General features: G+C 36.7%; 1 pseudogene; it reads right to left on the bottom strand.

The window, feature by feature from the left end:
• Positions 1–1,422: 1,422 nt before the first annotated feature.
• On the bottom strand, positions 1,423–4,616 carry LOC120089442 (thiohydroximate-O-sulfate sulfur/sulfate-lyase (nitrile-forming) NSP2 pseudogene; annotated as a pseudogene).
• Between the last annotated feature and the right edge of the window lie 3,404 nt (positions 4,617–8,020).

Raw genomic sequence — 8,020 nt, forward strand, 5'->3', positions numbered from 1 at the left:
GTATGCAAACTAAAGAAGTCGATATATGGATTGATACAAGCCTCATGCAATGGTTTGCTAATTTTCAGATGTTTTGGTGGAACTAGGTTTCACTCATCAAAAGCAGATTATTCTCTGTTTGTTCGTGAAAAAGGTGACACTTTCATTTCTTTTATTGTTTATGTTGATGATATAATCATCACAAGAGCAAATTTACAACAAATCAGTCAACTTAAGACAACGTAAGTGTTTCAAGCTAAAAGACCTTGATTCTCTCAAATATTTTTTAGGTCTTAGGCTTGCAAGATCATATAAAGTCATATACATCTCCTAGAGGCATTATACACTTCAAATATTGGAAGAAGCTGGTTTATTAAGTACTAAACCAGTATTTACCCATGGATCCTAATGTCAAGTTGAGAAAATCAGATGATTATTTGTTGAAAGATTCATCCTCTTATAGAAGATTAATTGACAAATTACTTTACTTAACCATCACGAGGCCGAATATAGTCTTTGTGGTCAACAATCTAGCCAATTTGTAGCTTATCCGTGCAAAACACATCTTGCAGCAGCACACCATTTGTTGAAATACTTGAAATCTTCACCAGGACAGGGCATTATTATATCTCCAACAAAGACCTTTCAATTGAAAGCTTTTTTAGATTGTGACTAGGCATCATGTGTTGATACCAGAAAATCCACATATGGTTTCTGCATATTTTTAGGTGACACACTTATATCATAGAAATCTAAGAAGAAAAGTGTTGTTTCCCGCTCTTCAGCTGAAGCAGAATATAGAGCCCTTGCTTCAACAGTTTTTTAACTCATTTGGTTGACATCATTACTCAATGATTTATGTATACCTATTATCCAACCTTCTAATGTTTTTGTGACAATCAAGCCCCCATCTATCTTGCTACTAATCTAGCTTTCCATGAGAGAACCAAACATATAGAACTTGATTATCATTTTGTCAGAGACAAACTTGCTGATGGATCCATCAAGCTTCTACCTGTTAAATCCAAAAGTCAACTAGCTGATATCTTTACAAAAGCTTTACCTACGCTAGCTTACTTTTCCATTTTGTGCAAGTTGGGCATCATCAATTTGTATCGTCCAACTTGAGGGGGGATATTAGATATAAAAATGGTTTGTTAGGAGTTTGTTATACTTTTCTGTTAATAAGTTTTTTAGTTGTGCCATTTTTTGTCCTTTTACACAAAGTATATAAAAATGGTGTTGCTAATGGATAAAAATATGAAGACTAATATTATTCTTTTCTCCCAAATTTTCTATTTCCACCTTTAATAAATATTGTAACTTATTAGGCTATTCGTTAAAAAAAATAAAAAAATAAATAAAAAAAAAAAAAAAAAAAGTGGATGTGAGACATTTTTGTAATCTTAGCCTATTTAATTAGGCTAATAGCGTAGAACGTCCTTAAAAATAACCCCTCGGCCCAGGACGACTCTCTAAGCCCAGCCCATCCTCCACTCCAACGCCTCCGTGTCCAACGCGTAAACCTCTCCCGCGAACTTCCCGGCCCCAAGTGACCCAGATCGCTGGGGTCCACTTCCCCACCGTATATATACACGTACTTCCCAATCGCACACATGAAGAACACGCCTTTAGCCGTCGGCTTTTCCCCACTAGTCTCAACTTGGGACCATTTGTTTTGGGCCAAATGAAAATAGTGAACGTCGTCCATTTCCATACCCGTAAATCCGTACACGACCCATATTTTATCTTGGGCCACAGCCAGACCCTGCCCACCTCGGCCCTTTAACCCTCCCCCTCCTGTTGGATACTCCATCCATTTTCCATCTACTGGATCGTAAGCCCACAAGTCGTTGAAGCGACCGGAATCCCCACACCCCCCGAAGATGTACACGCGGCGATCGTCGGCCATGGTCTAGTGGTAGCTCCGTTGCGGTGGTCCGGAGTCGCCGTCGGAGAGGAGCGTCTATTTGTTGTTGGGTGTGCCGAAGGAGTAGAGCTCGTTTAGCTCCTTGTGCTCTGAATCCCTACCGCCGAAAACGTAAAGATCTGACCAACATTAGAACTAAATTCTAAAGTTTAAAATCAAATGAATTAAAATTTATTTTTTTTTCAAGGAACCAATTTTGTAATTGTTTTAATAGAAAATAGTGCCAAAATGTAAATGTTTTTTTTTAAAAAAGAAAAAGAAAAAGAAAAAGACTCCTTCTCAAGAAATCAATTCTTTTTGGAACCAGGATGCAAATGATGTTAGCATAAAAGACAGACTCATGTGAAATTACACTTGTATCCTCACTCATTAAATACAATAGAAACAAATGTTGATAATATTTTTTTAAATATATATATATATATATATATATATTTAACTACTTTTATCTAGCAAAATTGAATGGTAAATTGAAAAATTAAGACCCATTTGGTAATCATTTTAGCCTCATTTGATAACTATTTCGTTTTTATTTATATTTTTTAAAAATTAGATCTATTTGTTCCAAATTTTTTATAATGATTTACATCTTTGTCAAGATTATTAGCCAAATTCAAAAAACAAAAACAAGTTTTTAAAACCTACTTTTTTAATTTCAAATTTTGGGTTAGTTTTTTAAACCATTGATAAAAGGTAGATAATAAATGAAGAGATTTTGGGGTGAAAATAGTGTCTATAGATTTATTTCAAAAAAAAAAAAAAAAAAAACTAAATGGTTACCAGATATGATATTTGTTTTCTGTTTTTTGTTTTAGAAAATTAAACCTATATAATTATATTCTCAAATTTCTTCATATGTTATTGTTTAAAAAGTCAAGCCAAAATTTGAAAAATTAAAATAATAGTTTTAAAAAACTTGTTATTATTTTTTGAATTTAGCTAATAATTCAATCATTATGAAAGATGCAAATCATTGTTAAAAATGAAAGAAAATACACTTAATTTTTTTTTAAAGAAAGAAAAATAAATATTTATCAATCAGAGCCTAAATTTTTGTCACACATCATCAGTTGATGCAATATTTAGATTGAGATAATAGTAAGAAAAAAAAAAACTTTTATTTATGAGATCTCATAAAATATTCCTTAAAAACAAAAAAGTAAAAGTATGATTATAATTACTACATAAAAATGATTCCAAACTAAATCTAAAAAAAAAAAAAAAAACAAGTAATTAATAAACAGTGGTGTAATTAATGTAGTTAATTTTATCCAAAACCTAACTAATATTTATGCGACGGTATGATCTTATTGTCGGCTTCTGTTAGTCACCATCCTCCCCCAAATATTAAAGCACTCAGATGCAACCTACTAAAAGTGGTTCAATTATTATTCTAAAAAAAAGGGATCAATTATTGTTTAATATCTCAACCCACTTGATATGCTTTTATTATATTACCTTTAAATCTCATTTTACTAACTCAAAATTTTATATTTATCCTCTCTTTATCATTTTTAATATTTTGGTTTTATCTTGTTCAATTATGCTCAATTGATATATAAAAATGCTATAAAGAACCAATAGAGATGAAAGATTCACACCTTTAACCACCCAATCAAAAGTTCATATTTTACTCCATTGAGATATGTTGAAGTTGACAATTTTATGATTAAAATACTTAATATAGATGTTTAATTCATTATAGTTTTAATAAATGAGTAGGGATGATGAGGACTCGAGTAGTTATCTAAAGTTAGATTAAAACATGATATTTAAAAGTGTATAGATTCCAATTGAATATTTAAGGTATATTTGGTAACCATTTCGTTTTTTTATTTTTAAAATTAGGTTTGTTTCCTCAATTTCTTATAGAGATTTGCATGTTTTTTAAGTAAAGAATTGAACTTTAGCCAAATTCTAAGTATATATATAAAAAAAAGAAATAATAATAATAATAATAATAAGCTACTTTTGTGTTTCAAAATTAGGTTTAGTTTTTGAAAACATTGATAAGTAGTAGATAATACACTACTACAAAAATCGTATGACTTGATGCTTGGAACTTTTGAGTATTTGACATTTTTATTTAAAAAAAAACGTCAAATAACATGTAAATTTGATGAAAAACATCAAGAATAATGAAAAAAAGCGGAGTTTCGCAGAAATTTCCAGAATTTTCTCATTCCATTTTTACTTGCGCCTCATAAATGTCAACTAATTTGTGATTTATTTGTTTTAGGGTTTCATATATTTAAAGAGATGAAAAATTGGGGGAGGTGACCCCAAACCCTTCACATCGGTGGTTCCTCTTCATGTCGTTGATGATTTTTTCGCACTGTTGGTTCTGGTTTACGTCGTCGATTCCTTACGCTACGTCAATTTTTTCTCTTTCCCAAAATTTTCACGCGTGAAAGAGCTTCCTCCTGCTTGTGCCTCTTCTCCCAGCTCTCAAACGACGAAATGCGTAGCTCACTGCTCCTACACAAAGTGTCGCTGCCACCTCCTTGCCTCGTCGATTCCTTCACGTAGTCACGCCGTTGCTGTGTCCTTGTCGTTGTAGCTTGGTTCCTTCACGTAGTCACACCTTTTCCTTTCACGCTGCTTCCTTATTGCCAATGTGTTTGAAATTGCATGATTTCTTCACAACAGTGCTCCTATCCTTCACAGGTTCTTTCATGCCGCACTGATTTCTCCTCTCTTTTGCCATTCTTCTTCAATTGCCCATCGAGGTATATCTTTTTCATTTAACCCTTTTTGTTTTTGATACTCTTCGAACTAACCTAATTTTCTAATTAATTTTTTGGGATGAAGAAGGGGATGGAATCATTGAGTTTGTTCAAGGAAGGGATCTGAGGCCGAGGGATAAGTTTTGGCAGCAAAGAACTGGATGATATCGCCGTTATGAAATTTGCTGATTAAGTTGGGGGGGGGGGGGGGGGGGGGGGGTGGTGAGAATGGAGATGGAATCAACGCCGAATGCTCTGTAACTGATAAGGAAGTTTATGAAGAAAGTGAAATAATGGAAAAGGTTACTGAGGCTAATACTTCTTACATTTTGGCTTCATCTTTGATATCGTCTTTGGTAGGAAGGAGATCAAAGATCGATAGTAGATACTTAGACCTCCTAAAGGAACTAGACATCAGATCGAATAGGAGTAGGTTTCTGGTCATGCATATTTCACTATCTTGGTATGATGCGGCCGCATCACTTACAATATAAAATTTGAATGGTTGGAACATAATTGTATCCCTATGCAATATTATTCTTTATTTCTTTTATCACAATTAAACCTCGAAATCACTTATCTACTGGTTACCCATTGGTTTCCATCAAAAAGCTCTTTTTTAGAAAAATTGAATTGCATAAATAGTCTCGTGGGATTCAACTCTTGGAATACTTCAAGATTTATTACTTCATGAGCAGTGTATGCATGTACTTAAACCATATCTATTCTCATTCTTATGTGAAACCTGGATTTCCATTTTTCCTACTTAAGCAGGGGGTTAAGGAAATTAACTAAGTGAAAGTTAAATCCTATGTTGAAGTGAAGAAAATTTCTAAGTGTTGAATAGATTTTCCTTGAGTAGTTTTGAGTTAAGCTTTAATTGATGAAATTTGGCTAAGTGTAAGGTCAAAAGGACCCATGCGTTAAGAGTTAGAAGACATTAACACATAAGTTGAGAAGGCAACCATGCCTTTGTAAGGTTGGACGCATGATTGGCCAAAATATTGGTAAGAGGCATTGCCAAGAGTTGTCATACGTTGGAAGCTAAGGAGAAAATGACTAAGTGTTGGACTATGCGTTGATGTAGTGTCATACGTTGGCCATAAAGTTTTGAGAGGTTACTTAGGCATGGAGAGAGAGATTGAAGTAGGGCCAAGAATAACGCATGCGGTAGCCACTACCTTTGGAGGTTAGATCAATGCATGGGGTGCGATGGATGCATTGGACACGATGGTATGCGTCCATGCGGCCGAAGGAGATGCGTTGGTAGGTTGTGGTGGTACGAGGGCATGCAGTGCAAGGGCATGTGGTGATGTGAGGGCATGCGATGATGCGATGCGAGGCATGCGTCGATGGATGACATACGACGACGGAGGCGGACGCGATGGATGCGTTGGACGTGAGAGTATGCGGCCGAAGGGATGCAGTGATGACATACGCGCGCTGCTATGCATTAATGTCAGGCGACTGTACTATGCGTTGATGACATGCGCGCGGTGCTATGCGTTGATGTCATGCGACGGAGCTATGCGTTGATGACATGCAATGGTGCTATGCGTTGGTGGTCTACACTGGCCTTGCTACGCGTGAGTGTGCGGCCGAAGGCATACGGTGATACGGCTACGGTATGCGGCCGATGGTGTGCGCGTATGCAGACAAAGGAATGTGTTGGTAGTATGCGATGGAGGCATACGGCCGAATGAATGCATTGGTAGTATGCGATGGAGGCATGCGACCGAAGGAATGCATTGGTAGTATGCAATGGCATACAACGATGGATGCGATGGCATGCGGTGATAGATACGATAGATACGATGGATGTGGCGGCCTTGATAAGGTATAAGCTATGTGATGTAACGAGCTAAGGTGGACGCATAGTGATTTTTCCCTTGCATTGTTAAGGCTTGTGGTAACAAGGTAAATGAGGTGGGTTGCGTTGGTTATAAGAGATGCGATGGTATTGAGTTGAGAACCAAGTTAACCCAAGGGTTGCTATGTGTTGGTGATGTGCTACATGTTGGACATCCGAGGGCATATGGGCATATAGGACAAGGCTAGTAGTATGCATTGAAGAATTGTTGGTCATTATCCTAGTTGAACGCATATGAAGTTAGATGAACGCATATGAAGGATGAATGTATTCAAGGACGTCATCCGGACATGTGGCTTGTTAGGAAGAAACCCAGCAAATGAGGTGGGTGCATAAGAAGACATGCAAAGTTGAGGGCTATGCGTTGGTAAAAGGAGAGCAAAACACCTTGGGTTGCGCTGATGCAAGATTGCGTTAATAGTGTGGGGAAAAGACACTTGGACATGCAGCCAAGTAGGAGGTGTTGGCCTTAGAGCAATCTTGGACGCATATAAATAGGGCCAAGGACTTCAGATGAGAACTCAAATTCTCTTTAAAGGACATAAAGAAGCATGTATTGGGAGGAGACTATGCGTTAGTAGCAAGACCATGCGTTGGTCAAAAGGTTCCAAGAGGGGAGATGCTATCGGACAGAAAGGACAGAAAGTAGCATCAATTTGGGACGAGGAGTTCTCCCAGAGTACTTGTGCGTTTCATGTGATTCTAAAGCAATTTGAAATCTAGGAGAGTCTAGTTTTCAGGTTAGGGCTACCGAAGAAGAAGCTCCAAGGAATCGGGCTCGAAAGTGAGGACAAGACAAAGGGATTGAGCTGTCAGGTAAGCTGGGCCAGTCTTGATTTTTTTATGTTTTCAAACAAATCACGTGGATTTATGAGCTAAGATTTTGAGCAAACTTCTTGAGACATTCTAGAGCATGTTTGTAGAAGGAAGTATCTCGAGATAAAGCCTAAAACTATGAGTAGTCTGACCTTTAATTTGAATCTAGAATTTAGGGTACAAAAGAGGAGCCCGGGAAGATCAAGGAACTCCTAGAGAGAAGGTTCCTAAACGACAAAGTGATAACTTGTAGAAATACAAGTAATTTATACTGCTTTATTTAGATATTGCGGCCAAAAGAGAGTAAAGTTGCGTCAATGGTATGGAAATTAACTAAGAAATACAATAATTATCAATTGTCATCAATACACCCACTAACACTATTGTGATGGTAGAAAAGAGTATTTCAAGTCTTTTTTGCAGGATATCCAGTCACCATATGCGCTCATGGCTCAAGAGAGAAAGATTAACGCACCTATGTCGCATTGCGCCCATCAGTCAGGAATGAATAGACAATCAACGCAATGACGGCGCATGCGACAATCGATCCAGAGCTGAAATTCAATTGCATGCGGTAATAAAAACAACACCACATGCGGGCACATGATCGAAGATGCAAATGAGCAACGTAATCACGGAGGATTTTGACACGTGTACAAATAACTATTGTGCATTTTCGACAAACTGATTGCATAACAG

Source organism: Benincasa hispida, chromosome 10 (assembly GCF_027475165.1).
Source record: "Benincasa hispida cultivar pf3 chromosome 10, pf3_genome.v1.1, whole genome shotgun sequence".
NCBI classification, from domain to species: domain Eukaryota; kingdom Viridiplantae; phylum Streptophyta; class Magnoliopsida; order Cucurbitales; family Cucurbitaceae; genus Benincasa; species Benincasa hispida.